This window comes from Diceros bicornis, chromosome 30 (genome assembly GCF_020826845.1).
Source record: "Diceros bicornis minor isolate mBicDic1 chromosome 30, mDicBic1.mat.cur, whole genome shotgun sequence".
NCBI lineage: Eukaryota > Metazoa > Chordata > Mammalia > Perissodactyla > Rhinocerotidae > Diceros > Diceros bicornis.
This window is the reverse complement of record NC_080769.1, coordinates 11,675,074-11,690,986: the sequence shown is the minus strand read 5'-3', so window position 1 is coordinate 11,690,986 and position 15,913 is coordinate 11,675,074. Positions and strand designations below refer to the sequence as shown.

Sequence of the window (15,913 nt, the reverse complement as noted above, 5' to 3'; positions counted from 1 at the left end):
CTATATTTTCACTTGCGTTTTATAAGGTACACATCTCCCTGTAATAAACTATATTTTTGAGCCTAAATATCCTTTCAATCTTCCTTAGATTGTTGTTATAAAGGGTGCCTTTGAATGTGCCTTAGGAAAGAAAACTAGATTTCAACTGCAGACGGAAATTTTGTCCATGTATGAAAGGCTCTTGAAATGGATGTGAACAGAACTAGGTGGATGGAAGAGAATTGCATACTTTTGGCATCCCAGGATGAAGGAATGAGCTAGTTTTAAGTTCTTCCTTGTCTGAGCTTTTAGGGGTTTTCACTGCCCTGGGATGATAATGAAAGCAAAAGAGTTTGACTAATGAGAAACTATGGATATTGAAGCCCCAAGGGCCACAGAGAATGCAAAGAGTCTGCCTGTGGCCACCCTACTGAATAGCCTTGCTCAGGTCACTAAGCAGCAACTCTGAGCCTCTACCCGGGTATCTCACCTTTGCACAACAGCCCAGCCCTTCACTCTATGTTTCCATGTGCCCTGAGAACAAGACTTATATTTTTTGTCTTTCAATATCAAAGGGAGAACTGAGCATCCTTCCTTAGGGTTGGTACCCAGTCATCTGACATTTCCTAGTCTGGTTTTCAAATCGGGAGAGGTGTTTGTCTACCAGCCCGTCTGGGGTTGAGTGGGAGCATGCTGAAGATGACTTGATCTTATTCATCTATGAAGTGTCTGCCTAATTGTCTATCATCTGACATGTTTTCTTGTACCTTTGCAACAATGCTTATCAATCTGCAAATTATCTACTCTGATCCTAAAGTTCTAGGGTCTTTTTCCATTCTCAGGGGAAACTTTATCTTGCACAGTTTTGTGGAATATTGTAGAATTCTCTAAAATATTCCTCAATTTCTGGGAAGGGGATTAAGGTGAATGGCCATCTTATATTTATCCTTCCATGTCTGGTTGTTTATATTCCTTTGTCGGGATGGCCACTGATCTTAACTCTGGTTCTTGTCTATGAGGACTCTTGCACAGGAGACGGAGGACTAAGCAAACCTTATTGACTACATCCCCAGTACCAATATCTCTTTAGTAACCTATGAAATATTTTAACAGACAGAATAACACAGAATATCAGGACAAGTCCTCATGTTTCCAGAATTAATACATTTTGACATTTGCCATATAGTTCCCTTCTTAAAGTAACAAAATAGCTTGTATAAAGACAATATTAACTTTTATTTTCCTCCATTCTTGTCATTCTGTACCCAGAGGCAATCATATACTTTAATTTGTGGGTCCCTTGGCATTGTTTTAAACTGTTTTCACACAGACACATGCGTGTGAATGTGTGTGCATGTGTGCTTATGTACATATGTGTGTGTTTGTATCATGAAACCTTATGGGGATATTACAATGATGAGAAATTAATAGCCAATATCATCTAACACAGTGCTTGACATAGGGACTTTCTTTTTTTTTTTTAATTTTATTTATTTATTTCCCCCCAAAGCCCCAATAGATAGTTGTATGTCATAGTTGCACATCTTTCTAGTTGCTGTATGTGGGACGCGGCCTCAGCATGGCCGGAGAAGCAGTGCGTTGGTGCGCGCCCAGGATCCAGAACCTGGGCCGCCAGCAGCGGAGTGCGTGCATTCAACCGCTAAGCCACAGGGCCCACTCGACATAGAGACTTTCTTAATATCAGCTATAGTGATTTGTTTATGGCATGAACATGACCGGACATGCCAGGGTTCATTGTAGGGAGGAAAGTGAGGGGTGGGACAAGATAAAAGAAGAGAAGAGAAAGAAAGAACAATCCTGGTGAGGTAACTGCAAGTTTCAGGAAAGAATTCATGTGCTGAGACTCCCCTTGTAAATCTTGCTCATGCATAGAAGCAGAGGGAGGGAGCAAGTGTTGGTCCACCCCATTCTGGTTCATTAACTTCCACTCCTTTGCTGTATTCTTTTGTCTTACAACATCACAACTTATTTCTTCTTGAAGTAATGGGCATTTATATTATATACACAAACACACACACACACACCAACAGGTACCATGGTCAAAACCAATTGTCATCCCTACAAGGGGACATAACGAACCAGACATAGAAGGATAAATATAAGGAGATTATCCACCATAATCCACTGCCTAGTAATTAAGGAATACTTCAGAGAATACTAGAACATTCCTCAAAACTGTGCAAGAGAATTTTTCTCCTGAGGATGGAAAACACCTTAGAACTTTAGGATCAGAGTATAAGATTAGCAAATTGATAACTATTGTTGCAAAAGTACAAGAAAATATATCATATAATGGACAATTATGCAGACACTTCATAGATAAATAAGATCAAATCACCTTCAACATGTTCCCACTCAACACCAGATGGGCTGGTAGACAAACACCTCTCCCTATTTGAAAAACAGACTAGGGAATGTCAGATGACTGGATACCAACCCTAAGGAAGGATATTCAGTTCTCCCTTTGATATTGAAGGAGAAAAATGTAAGCCCTGGTCTCAGCGAGCGTGAAAACATAGAGTGAAGGCTGGGCTTTTCTGAGAAACTGATGGTCCCCAGGAAGAGGCTCAGATGTGCTGCCTAGTGACCTGAGCAAGGCTATTCAGTAGGGTGGCCACAGGCACATTATTTGCAATCTCTATGGCCCTTGGGGTTCAATATCCAAAGTTTCTCATTAGTCAAACATTTGCTATCATTCTGATCCGAGAACAGTGAAAACCCTTGAAAGCACAGAGAAAGAAAAACTTTAAACTGCTAAGTCTTTCATCCTGGGATGCCAAATGTATGCAATTCTCCCATCCACCTATTTTTGTTCACATTCTTTTCAAATGCCTTTCACACATGGACAAAATTTCCTTCTGTAATTGAAATTTAGTCTTCTTTCCTAACGTACATTCCAAGACACCCATTATAACAACAATCTAATAATGACTGAAAGGACATTTAGTCTCAAAAATATAGTTTATTATATGTATCTCTATATAATATATACATATATCTTACCTATGAAATGTAAGTGATAATATAGAAAATACACCCTAAAAACATATTCTATGTGCTAACTCTATGTATGGTTCATTGCATTATTTTTCTACATATTACATTCAATAGTTTCTAATATATTATCTATAATCTAATTGGACTGTGCATGAAAGAGTCCACGGCATTTAGCCAGCAGAACGGCCAAAGGACAGCTTAGGAAGCTAGACTCCCAAAGAAACATTGAAAAACAAGCAGAAACTGTCACAACTAACTTTATCAGAACTCCTGAAAACAGTCAAAATTTACAGCAACCAAGTGAGTCATGAAACAAGAAAAGAAACTTCAAACTAGTAGAAAACTTTCGTGGCATTTTCACTTGCCTTTATCCCACTCCTTCACTGGCACGGCAGTAGTCTTAGTCTTAAAATGGTCACAGCCTGTGTTCTCAGTGTGAGACCCTGGTCTATGGATTCAGAAGAAGCAGAGTAAACCTCTTCTCAAATCGTTCTGTATGTCTGTTCTAACCTGTTTGGGAACTAATCTGAAGGACTGAGATAAGGCATTCATCTCTGTTTTTTGTAACTCGGGCCAGTAAAGCAGTGGGCATTGTTTGAAAACATCACAAACCAAACTACCAGCCCACATATGCCTAAGGTAAAAGATTAAAGTCAAAACACAAGATAGACCAGCTAAGCCCCAGAGCAAAATAGGGGAAATTTTCTTTAAGAAACTAGGAAATTTAAAAGCAGCCAAGTGAGAATTCATGGCTTCAACTGTAAAAATGCAAAAGTTTTGATGCCAATAGGGTCAAATGATAAAAGTAATTATCATCTTTCCTACAACGACTTAGAGATTGAGTAGGTCCAGGCAGAGAACCACAGGGCTTCATTTCATTCTGCCATGTGTTGGCTTCTTCCTATGACTGTTCCTCTGATGGTTACCAATGTCTGCAGCAGTGTAGGGACATTTCAGACACAATAGCCCAAAACAGAAATATAACTGCCTCTCCTTGGATTTCTTTGCAAAGCAGACATAATTTTTACAAAGAGACATCCAGAAGACATTTTTTTTAATCATCAACATTTATTAGTGTTCTATATTAGTTTCCTGCTGTCGTTGTAACACATTACCACAAGCTTAGTAGCTTAAACCAACACAAATGTATTCTCTAAAGTCTTGGGGGTCAGAAGTCTGAAATCATTACATTGGGCTAAAGTCCAAATGTTAGGTTCCTTCTGAAAACTCTGAAAAGAGAAGGAAATGAGGAGTTATTGTTTCATGGGTACCGAGTTTCTGTCTGGGATTATGAAAAAGTTCAGGAAATGGATAGTGGTGATGGTCAAACAACATTGCAAATGTTCTTAACTCCATAGAACTGTTCACTTAAAATGGCTGAAATGGCAAATTTTATGGTGTTTATTTTTTACCACAATAAAAACATCTATCAAAAAAAGAAGGAATTGAACCTGATAAATGGCATTTTGCTTTCTAGACCAAAAACCAACAAACAGAAACAATTCCAATGTACCAAAGCTTTAAACACAAAAGTCAAAGTGATTAAATATTACAGAAGACAATATACAAAAATATTTTTATGACCTCAGGGGAGTTAAACATTTCTTAGGAGAAGAAGCACAATCCAAAAGGTAAAGACTGAGAAATTCAAGCACTTTAAAAACAAGACACTAAAACAAGTGACTCAAGAATGAAAATTCAGAATTGTTCTTTCAGTATAACGAGAAGAATAAAGCAGAGAAAATAAATTTTTAATGAAATATTTCCAAATGTGCCCTTGCTCACCCCATCAATATCAATGTGATTTATTACTCAGTACAGATGTAAACAAATGTCAATATATCCCAACACATTCAGGGATGGTTCAACATCCTCAAATCAATCAAGGTAATACACCATATTAACAAAATGAAGAATACAAATAACATGATCTCAATAGATGCAGAGAAAGCATTCGACAAGATACAACATCCACTTATGATAAAAACTCTGAATAAAATGGATATAGAAGGAAAACACTTCAATGTAATGAAGGTGGTATATGACAAACCCACAACTAATATCATTCTCAATAGTGAAAAACTGAAAGAACAGGATAGAGACAAGGATGTCCACTGTCACTACTCCTATTTAACAGAGTATTGGAAGCCCTAGCCAGAGCAATCAGGCAAGAAGAAGAAATAAAAGGGATCCAAACTGGAAAGGAAGAAGTGAAACTGTCACTATTTGAAGATGACATGATCCTATATATAGAAAACCCTAAAGAATCCACCAAAAAACTTTTAGAAATAATAAATGAATACAGTAAAATTGCAGGATACAAAATCAACATACAAAAATCAGTTGCGTTTCTATACACTAACAACAAAATAGTAGAAAGAGAAATTAAAAATACAATCCCATTTACAATTGCAACAAAAAGAATAAAATATCCAGGAATAAACTAACCAAAGAGTTGAAAGATCTGTAAAATGAAAACTATAAAATGTTGTTGAAAGAAATTGAAGAAGACACAAAGAAATGGAAAGATATTCCATGCTCCTGGATTGGGAGAATTAACATAGCTAAAATGTCCATACTTCCTAAAGCAATCTATAAATTCAGTGCAATCCATATCAAAATCCCCGCAACATTTTTCCCAGAAATAGAAGAAGGAACCCTAAAATTTATATGGAACAAAAAAAGACCCCAAATAGTCAAAGGAATCCTGAGAAAAAAGAACAAAACTGGAGGTTTCACACTCCCTGATTTCAAAAAATACTGTTAAACTATAGTAACCAAAATAGCATGGTACTAGCACAAAAACAGACATAGAGGTCAATGGAACAGAATTCAGAGCCCAGAAATAAGCCGACACATCTATGGACAGCTAATTTTCAACAAGAGAGCTAAGAACATACAATGGAGAAAGGAAAGTCTCTTTAATAAATGGTATTGGGAAAACTGGAGAGCCACGTGAAAAAGAATGAAAGTAGACCATTATCTTACACTGTACACAAAAATTAACTCAAAATGGATTAAAAACTTGAATGTAAGACATGAAAATTCTAGAAGAAAACATAAGCAGTACGCTCTTCCACATCAGTCTTAGCAACTACTTTCAAGTACCATGTCTGACCAGGCAAGAGAAACAATAGAAAAAATAAACAAATGGGACTACATCAAACTAAAAAGCTTCTGCACAGCAAAGGAAACCATCAACAAAACGAAAAGACAACCTAACAATTGGGAGAAGATATTTGCAAACCATACATCTGATAAAGGGTTAATCCCCAAAATATATAAAGAACTCATGCATATCAACAAGAAAAATAACAAACCAATTAAAAAAACAGGCAAAAGATCTGAACAGGCATTTCTCCAAATAAGCTATACAGATGGACAACAGGCACATGAAAACATGTTCAACATCATTAACTATCAGGGAAATTCAAATCAAAACTAAAATGAGATATCACCTCACTCCCATCAGAACGGCTATAATTAACAAGACAAGTGTTGGAGAGGATGTGGAAAGAAGGGAACTCTCATACATGGCTGGTGGGAGTGCAAACTGGTGCAGCCACTATGGAAAACAGTATGGATAGTCCTCTAAAAATTAAAAATAGAGGTGCCATACAGTCCAACTATATCATTGCTGGGTATTTATCCAAAAAACATGAAAACACGAATGAGTAAAGATACATGCACCCCTATGTTCATTACAGCATTATTCACAATAGCCAATATTTGGAAGCAACCTACATGTCCATCAAGGGACAGGTGGATAAAGAAGGTGTAGTATATACACACAATGGAAAACTACTCTGCCATAAGATACGATCAAATCCAGCCATTTGTGACAACATGGATGTACCTCAAGGGTATTATGCTAAGTGAAGTAAGTCAGAGGGAGAAAGTCAAATACCATATGATCTCACTCATAAGTAGAAGATAAAAACAACAACAAACAATCACATAGAGACAGATATTGGATTGATGATTACCAGAGGGGAAGAGGGGAGGGAGGAGGGCAAAGGGGGTGATTAGGCACATGTGTTTGGTGATGGATTGTAACTAGTCTTTGGGTGGTTAACATGATGTAATGTATACAGAAATTGAAATATAATGATGCACACCTGAAATTTATATAATATTATAAACCAATGTTACCACAATAAAAACAATTTATATATATACATGTATATATAAATATACATATATACATAAATATATGTAAATATACATAAATATATGTATATATATATACATATATATATATGTGTATATATATATATATCCCAGCACACTAAAAAATCAATCCTTCTCTCTTGCTCCACTGGTACTAGCTGTCTACTTTCTGTCTCTATGAATTTGCCTCTTCTGGGTACCTTATAACTGAAGTCATACAATATTTGTCCTTTTTGTCTGGCTTCTTTCACTTAGCATAATGTTTTCAAGGTTCATCCATGTTGTAGCATGTGCCACGGTTTCATTCCTTCTTATAGCTGAATAATATATATGTATTTCACATCTACAATTATAACCAGGCTTCCTGATATCATTGATTACATAGATGTGCCATTGGTTGTACCTAAAATAATAATAATACTGGAATCCAATTAGAGAAGCGTAGTGGGTCCACATTTGCAAGGTCTGTGAAATAGTTGTGAACAGAAGCTGATGAAGAATTGAATGGTGAACACTTGGCCTCTTATCATCAGGGAATTCACCATCCTGAATTCTGTCATTCTATGGTCTTGGTCTTTAAGGATTTGCAATGCCCTGGGATCAGAATGACAGTAAAATTGGCTAGCAAGGGAGGAGCTTTGAATATTGATCCTCCAGGGATACAGAGAGTACAAATAGTCTGTCTGTGACGACCTCACTCAACAGCCTTTTCCCGGTAAAGAAACAGCACACTAGAGTCTCCTCCCAGAGATGATCCCTCATGCCCAGGAGCCTGGAGCTTCACTCAGTCCCTCTCCTCCTAAGGATAGAGCTTCAGTCTGCATCATTCAATATCTAGGAGAGATGTCCCGCATCATTCCACAGTGATGTTGTCTGGGTAAACTAATGTACCTTAGTTAAAATTTGGGAATGAAGGTGGGTGTTTTATTACAAGGTCATCCAGAGGAATCTGTGAGAAGAGTACACGCATCAGATGATTAGAGCTAAGATATCCATTTGCCTCATGCATATCTTCCGTCTTCTTGACACGTTCCCTTTTATCTTTCCTCCAATCCTCAAACAACCCTTATTCTGCTAGTCTCCTACTCTCTCTACCATGGCAAAGAACATTTTCCTTCTCAGCAGGAATACCCTCATTTGCAAACATGGTGATTGTTATAAAATTCTCTGCCATTCACTTAATTCTTATAGTGGTCACAGAGAGGAGGTTTTGTCAGTTTCACTATATCTTCCAATTCTTGGTTTTTAACACACTTTTGCATTATCTCTATTGCCATGCTGTCAGGTATCTGGGGAAGGAGATGCAGATCCAGATAGAGTCATCAGCCTGCCTCCCTGGACTACCTGTTTCTCCTAATAAAATTACAAATTGGTTTAAATAATCAGAGCAGCATAAACAATGCAATATTTAAAATGATCATTCCTTAACCTTTTCCAGAATTAATAACTGTTGCCACACTTCTTTATTAACTTGAGATCTTTTTTCAAAATAACAAAATTACATGTGTACAGAAGGCATCCCACCATTTGATTTCTTTCCTTCTCAGATAGTGTTTGCCTCAGATGATAGTGTTGGTCCTGGTCTAGGGACCACATCTTTTCCATCAAATTCATCAGCAACATGGAACCCAGAAACAAAACAGATTTTTCAGAATTTCTTCTCATGATACTGACAGAGGATCCAGAACTGAAGACCATCCTCTTCAGCCTGTTCTTGTCCATGTACCTGGTCACCATCCTGGGAAACCTGCTCATTGTCCTGGCTGTCAGCTCTGACTCCCACCTCCACATACCCATGTATATCTTTCTCTCCAATCTGTCCTTTATTGACATCTGTTTAAGCACAACCACGATCCCAAAGATCCTGGTGAACATCTAAGCACAGAATCAGAGCATCACTTATGCAGGCTGCCTCAGCCAGATCTGCTTTGTCCTGACTTTTGTTTGTTGAGAAAATTTTCTCCTTGCATTAATGGCCTATGATCACTATGTGGCCATTTGTCACCCACTGAGGTACACAGTTATGATGAACCCTCGGCTCTGTGGCTTGCTAATTCTGCTCTTACTCTTCATTACCATTGTGGATGCCCTGCTCAACAGTCTGATGGTGTTGCGACTGTCCTTCTGCACAGACCTGGAAATCCCCCGCTTCATCTGTGAAGTTGTTCAGCTCATCAAGCTTGCATGTTCTGATACCCTCATCAATAACATCCTGATATATTTTGCAGCTAGCATATTTGGTGGTGTTCCCTTTTCTGGAATCATTTTCTCTCATGTTGAAATTGTTTCCTCTATTTTGAGAATGTCATCATTAGGCAGAAAATATAAAGCTTTTTCCACTTGTGGGACTCACCTTTCAGTTGTTACCTTGTTCTATGGGACAGCTTTTGGAGTGTACATTAGTTCTGCAGTGACAAACTCTTCCAGGAAGACTACGGTGGCTTCAATGATGTACACTGTGGTCACTCCCATGATGAATCCCTTCTTCTACAGCCTGAGGAACACGGTCATGAAGGGAGCCTTGAGGAGGCTCATTGTTAGGGTATCTTCTTTTCTGTGATTGTGTCATCTGATTAGGGTTGGGTTCACTAGAGTATGTCAAAGTGAAAGGAATCCTGATGATCCAGAATGCCTAACTCCTCTATCACCAAGTTCTTCTTAAATGAATAGACAGCACGACAGCTAAGTGCGTTTTAACTGAGGGTGAAACTGACGCACTCTATGTCTAGTTTTGTGATGTTTAGCAAATGATTTCCATTCTCTAAGATAAGTTTCTTTGGTCAGGGTTCATAGAAGCTGAATTTCAAGCAGAAGATCTTGGTATAGTAATTTTTTTAGGACTGTTCTCAGCACAAGGGAAGTGAAAGAAGGTGCTCAGCACAAGGGAAGTGAAAGAAGGTGGATAGATCGGGGAAAGTACTTAATCAAGGCTGTAGTCATAGCAGAGGTTAGATTCTACCTGATCCCATAGATAGTGCCATGTGAATTGCACCCAAGAGTTAAGCCTACTGCGAGATATGGTCGCTGATCTTTCATACCTTAAATCACTAATTCGTAGGACTGGACAGTGGTAAATTGTACGTGTGCAGGGCAAGATTAGCATCCACAACACTCCACTTGATCATTTGTAAAATTGCTGTGATTAGATTATCTCAGTGGTTTGAAATGATTGTGGTATATTTGTACTTGATCAGTGAGGCAACCTTAGTTCCTAGTAAAAGAAAGAAATCCTGACTCTGATACACTCAAACTGTAAAGAGAGTTATCTTTCATTACAAGAACTTGAGAGGTAGGGAATGTACAGAAGTGAGAGAGTAGGGATTCATTCAGTCCTCCATGAAGTGACTTCAGCTAGGGATGATTCTCCTCATGAACCCAGAAAGCTGCAACAGGTACAGGCATCAATCATGTATAGACATGATTCCTGGAGACAGAAAACTGACTGTTCTTACCTGAGCCTACTATTAATGAAGATTTATTTATGATAGACATTTCCATGGCATCATCCATAAGACATCCATAAGACATCACCATTGAGAATAGGATCATATGCCACCTACTTAACCTAATTCTTGGTGTGGGGAAATTGATTACTACAAGAACCTTAGATTGACCATATGGAGTGAAACTTCGGCTTGGAAGTCCACCCCCATAAGCACTACAAACACTTAGGACACTGCCTGGCACCTAGTAAGCACTCAATAAAATTTAACTACTATGATTGTGTTCCATATCTTGCCTATATTCTTAAATCTTGTAATCCTATTGATCTCATGTATTTTTACCACTTGCTTCAGTAATTAGATTTTTTTTCTTTTATGGTTATATTTATCAGCTGCTTTTTCTGATCTGAGTAATACAATAAAATAAATAATTGTTATGTAGGCAGGAAAAAGGTTGGTAATCTTTTGGCATCTTATTTGCTTTGAAATCTTATTGATCGATTTGTAAGAATGTATCTGAGTTTTCACTTCTCTGCTTAGTCATCTTATACTGCTGTGTTTGTTACGTATCTCTGGTGGAGTCTATACAGAGAAACATAATTGAATAAAATTAATTGCATTATTGATGTCATAGAGGATTGGGTGCAGTCTTAGGGCTGTAATGCAAAACTTGTTAATGTGTTTGTCAGGAAAGTTATTCTATGGAGAACTACTTTCCTTTGACAAGTAGATGTTGAGTGTAAGACAAGAGAGGAACAAAGCAAAGGTGTCAGGGTTAGGAGAATTACTTTTCCCAAAAGCACAAAAAAGTAGGGCCATGAGTTTGAATCATCTCTGAAAGTGAGGGGGTGAAAACAGTGGAGGTCTCAAATGAGAATCAAAGGCATTGCTGGAGAGCTTTTCCTTCTGGTCGTCAGTGGAGTTTGAGGTTGGTTTTATTTTCAACACCATAACTGGGAAACAGCTCCAATCCCAGCACTTGAGGTATCTTCTAGTGCAGAGCTTCCTCCATTGATCTCCACAGAACAGCTGCAGAGGTGAACCACTGAGACCTTTGTTCATACAAAGGAGATATCCTTGTCCTCCAGCAAGAACTATTGATGTTGAACCTCTGGGGAGACATGCGAGGGATGAAATTTTTTAGTAAGCATTTTGTGAGATTCTGATGATCTCTGAAGTCTGACTTACATGACTTTCGTAAAGAAGAACATGGGAAAATATATTTAGAATTAGGAATATCGAAGGGCCTTCTCTCAGTTTCACTTGTTAAAATATCATATACGAAGTAGTGGATAAAATCTATGTGTAGTTCTGAAAGAACAGTAACATAAAAGCAGTGCATATACCCATCTTGGGGTTAAAAATAAAGCAATGCTATCATCATAGAATCCAACTGAATGATCTCCCACCCACATCACTCTCTCCTTTCCCAGTGACAAACACAATCCTGAATTCTATATTAATCAGTTTCTTTGATGTTCTTTTATTAGGTTGAATCCTGTGAAATTGTCAATATTTGATCATATTTACCCTAAGGAACTGTCAATAAGATTAAATGTAACTGTCTTATCATCCCTGTATGTATTCCTCTCCAATTTAGAAATTTGCCTCTTTTCCAACTTGTTAAAAGTTTAATTGTAATATATGAATTTTGTGTCCTGATTGTTTTTCTCATTATTGTACTTTTGAGATTCAGTCACATTGTTGAGTGTAGTAGTAAGTAATTTATCTCTAATACTCTGTATTTTTGCATTGTGTATGGTGATGTTTCAAACTAAATCCTTTATGATATTGATGGAAATTTTGTGTGCTTGTAGCTAGTTTTTTTGCTATTATGAATAAATGTGTTTGAATATTCTTTTGCACGTCTCCTGGTAGAAATGAGAGAGAGTCTTATATTTGCGATGTAATTATTGGTTAAAGGGAACATGTATTCTCCTTTGGGTAGTTCCCAAGTGTTTTACTAAATGAATGAACCAATTTATGCACACATTAAATGTTTCTCTTGAGCCATATCATCACCAACACTTTTTCATTTATACTGACAATTTTGTGGATATAAAAATTATTTCATCAACTGGCATATGTCTTATTATTATATGGTTGAAAGTCTTTTCACACACTTTTTTCTTTTCTATAAAATATATATTTGTGGTATTTCTACTGAGTTATCTTTTTCTTATTAATTTTTATGAGTTCTTTACATAATCAAGATATTAGTCAGTCATATGCATTGTAAATTTCTTCTTTAAGTGTATGACTTTGGATATTCTTTATAGTTTTTCTATGAATGAACAGAAGTGCTTCATTTTAATATAGTTATAGTTTTTCAATAGTTTACATAATAGCTTGTACTCAATAGGTTTTGTTTATGAAACCCGTTAGTAGTTCGATCTGAAGAATTTTCAGTTTTGGCTTTCACATTTGAAGCATGAAGTCTCCTGGAATTTAGTTTTCCCTTCAATGTGAAACAGGATCCAAATTAATTTCTACGTTCCTCAATAAACTGTCTAATTACATGTTAATTTCTTTATCAGCTCTATCTTCTGCTCAGTAGGTATTGTATTTACCCCTACAGCAATATAACGTTGTAATAATTGTAGCACACCAGTCAGCTAAAAATAAGTTTGCTGTGGTAACAAAGAAGCCTCATACTCTATTAATTACAACTACAAAGTACATTGTATCATGGTTTGCTTCTCTGATAATTCACAACTTACTGTAACAATATTAATAACAAAAAGGACCATAATTTCTATGAATGGTCCATAATTATGTGTAAAAACTATGTTGAATTTGCTACTTTGGAAAAGTTGGTATTGAAATTCTGTAACAGAAATAAAATACCTACTACATGCTCAGTCTATTTTTTAAATTGTGTTCGCATATATAACATAAAATTTGCAATTTTAATGATTTTTAAGCGTGAAATTCGGTGGCATAATTATATTCACAATATTGTGCAGCAATCATCACTATCTGTTTCCACATGTTTTTCATCTCCTCAGTCTCTCCCTCTTCCTCAGTCCCTGCAATCTCTAGTCTATTTTCTGTCTCTATGAATGTTCCCACTCTAGATATTTCATATAAGAGGAATCATGCAATATATGTCCTTTTTTTTCAACTTTTTATTGTGAAGATTTTCAAACATACATAAAAGTTGAAAGAATAATAAAATGAACACCTATTTACCAACTACCTAAATCCAATAGTTGTTAATATTTTGCAATATTTCATCCATTTATGTATATTTTTACTGTGTTAAAATACACATAACATAAAATTTACCATCTTAATGACTTTTAAGTGCACAGTTTATTAGTGTAAATATAAGAACTTTTTCATCTTGTGAATCTGAAATTCTATACCCCTTAAATGACAAGTCTCTTTTTTCACCTCTTCCTGGCCCTTGGTAGCCACCATTCTACTTTCTGTTTCTATGAATTTCAGTACTTTAGATACTTCATACCAGTGGGATTTGTCTTTTTGTAACTGGCTTGTTTCTCATAACCTAATTTTCTCAAGTTTCATCCATCTTGTATCACATGACAGAATTTCCTTCCTTTCTAAGACTAACGTTCCATTATGTATATGTTAACTGTATTTTATTTATCCATTCATCCATTGAGGGACACTTCGGTTGCTCCCACCTCTTGACTATTGTGAATTGTGCTACTATAAATAAGGATGTGTCAATATCTCTCAGAATCTTTATTTTTAAATGTCCTCTCCATCTTAGACTGTTATCTATACTCCTGTTTTAATCTTTTAAAAATTTATCTTTAAAATTATCATACAGTAAAATGCACTTTTTGCATACTGTTCTTTATATTTTAACATGTGGATGCTAACTTGTGTTGCCATTGTAGTCACATGCTCCTTTGTCTCTGTGAACCATTGATCTGTTCTCCATCCTTATAATTTTGTATTTTTCATAATGTCGTATAAATGGACGCATAAGTCACCACAATGTGTGCATAAATGCTTATAGTAGCTCTATTCATAATTGATGAAAAATGAAACAACTCAAATGTACTTCAGTAAAGAATGCATAAGTAAACTGTGGTACATCATTATAATAGAATAAAGAGGAATGAGATATTGATACAGGCAACAACTTGTACGATTCTCAAAGGCCCATTATGCTGTGTGAAAAAAGCCACATGCAAAAAGAATACATTTATTTTAAAATTCTTGTCTTGGAATGAATTGACGTTCTGATTCTTGGTTTTGTAGGTTCTCCATTTTAGGATTACATTCTTCCTGGGTATTTAAATTTTGAATTGTAGATTCATTTTAATTGCTAAGTTTTTTTCCTCTCTCTCTTTCCGTTTATGTGCTCATGTTTTATCAACCAGCAGATTCACAGTTGCCCTTATCAACCACAGTCCTCTAGCCTTGAAATTCAATCTTATAACTGATTCTTGCTGTTCAGTGATTTTGAGAATATAAAATATCCAGCCACTAAACCTTCAGGTAGTTTGGGTCAGTTCTGCCTTGGAAGCTCTTCTGAAATTTTGCATTGTTCTACGTCCACAGTCATGGTCTGAGGCAGTGTCCACAACTCTTGTGTTCACTCACATTTCTCAATAACAAACCTCTACCTGTGCCCTTGGCTTTATATATTTTATATTTCTATGAATTTTTATACTTTATCTATTATTGCATGTGTCTGATGCAAATGAGGTTAAAGGATGACATTACAGTGCCATCTTGTATCAAGAATATTGTGCGTTAACAAAGTTCATACAGGAGCAGTTAACAATAGAGGAAAGATTGATAGACACATTAAAATATTTAATTCGTTAAAGATGAAAATTTTTTAATTAACATTAATGTGGAGTATCATCTATACCAATTAGATAATGGGTGAAACCTAACTAAATGTACTGAGATTATACCTGCACACAAGTGCTTTGCCATGACATTGTAACTTCTTTTTTCTAAACTTTTTTTTTTTCCTGAGGAAGATTCACCCTGAGCTAACATCTGTGCTAATCTTCCTCTATTTCGTATGTGGGTCACCACCATAGCTTGGCTGCCGACTAGCAGAGTAGGTCTGCACACAGGAACCGTGGAACTTAACCACTAGGTTGGGGCCAGTTCCTGCATTGTAACTTCTTACAACTCTATTAAAAATCAAGAAGCATAATTTCACCCACCATCCTCTAAAGTGAATAAAAATGTATATGGGAACTATTGTGATGAAATTAGACAAGATGATTTAGAAAATCTAAAAAGGGAATAACATCTGTCTGTATTGATTAAGACAGAATTGTCACACAGAATACATTAAAATCTAT

At 36.3% G+C, this 15,913-nt stretch overlaps 1 pseudogene; it reads left to right on the top strand.

Annotated features, from left to right (window-relative positions):
• Positions 1-8,767: 8,767 nt before the first annotated feature.
• Positions 8,768-9,727, top strand: LOC131394464 (olfactory receptor 7G2-like; annotated as a pseudogene).
• Positions 9,728-15,913: the final 6,186 nt, after the last annotated feature.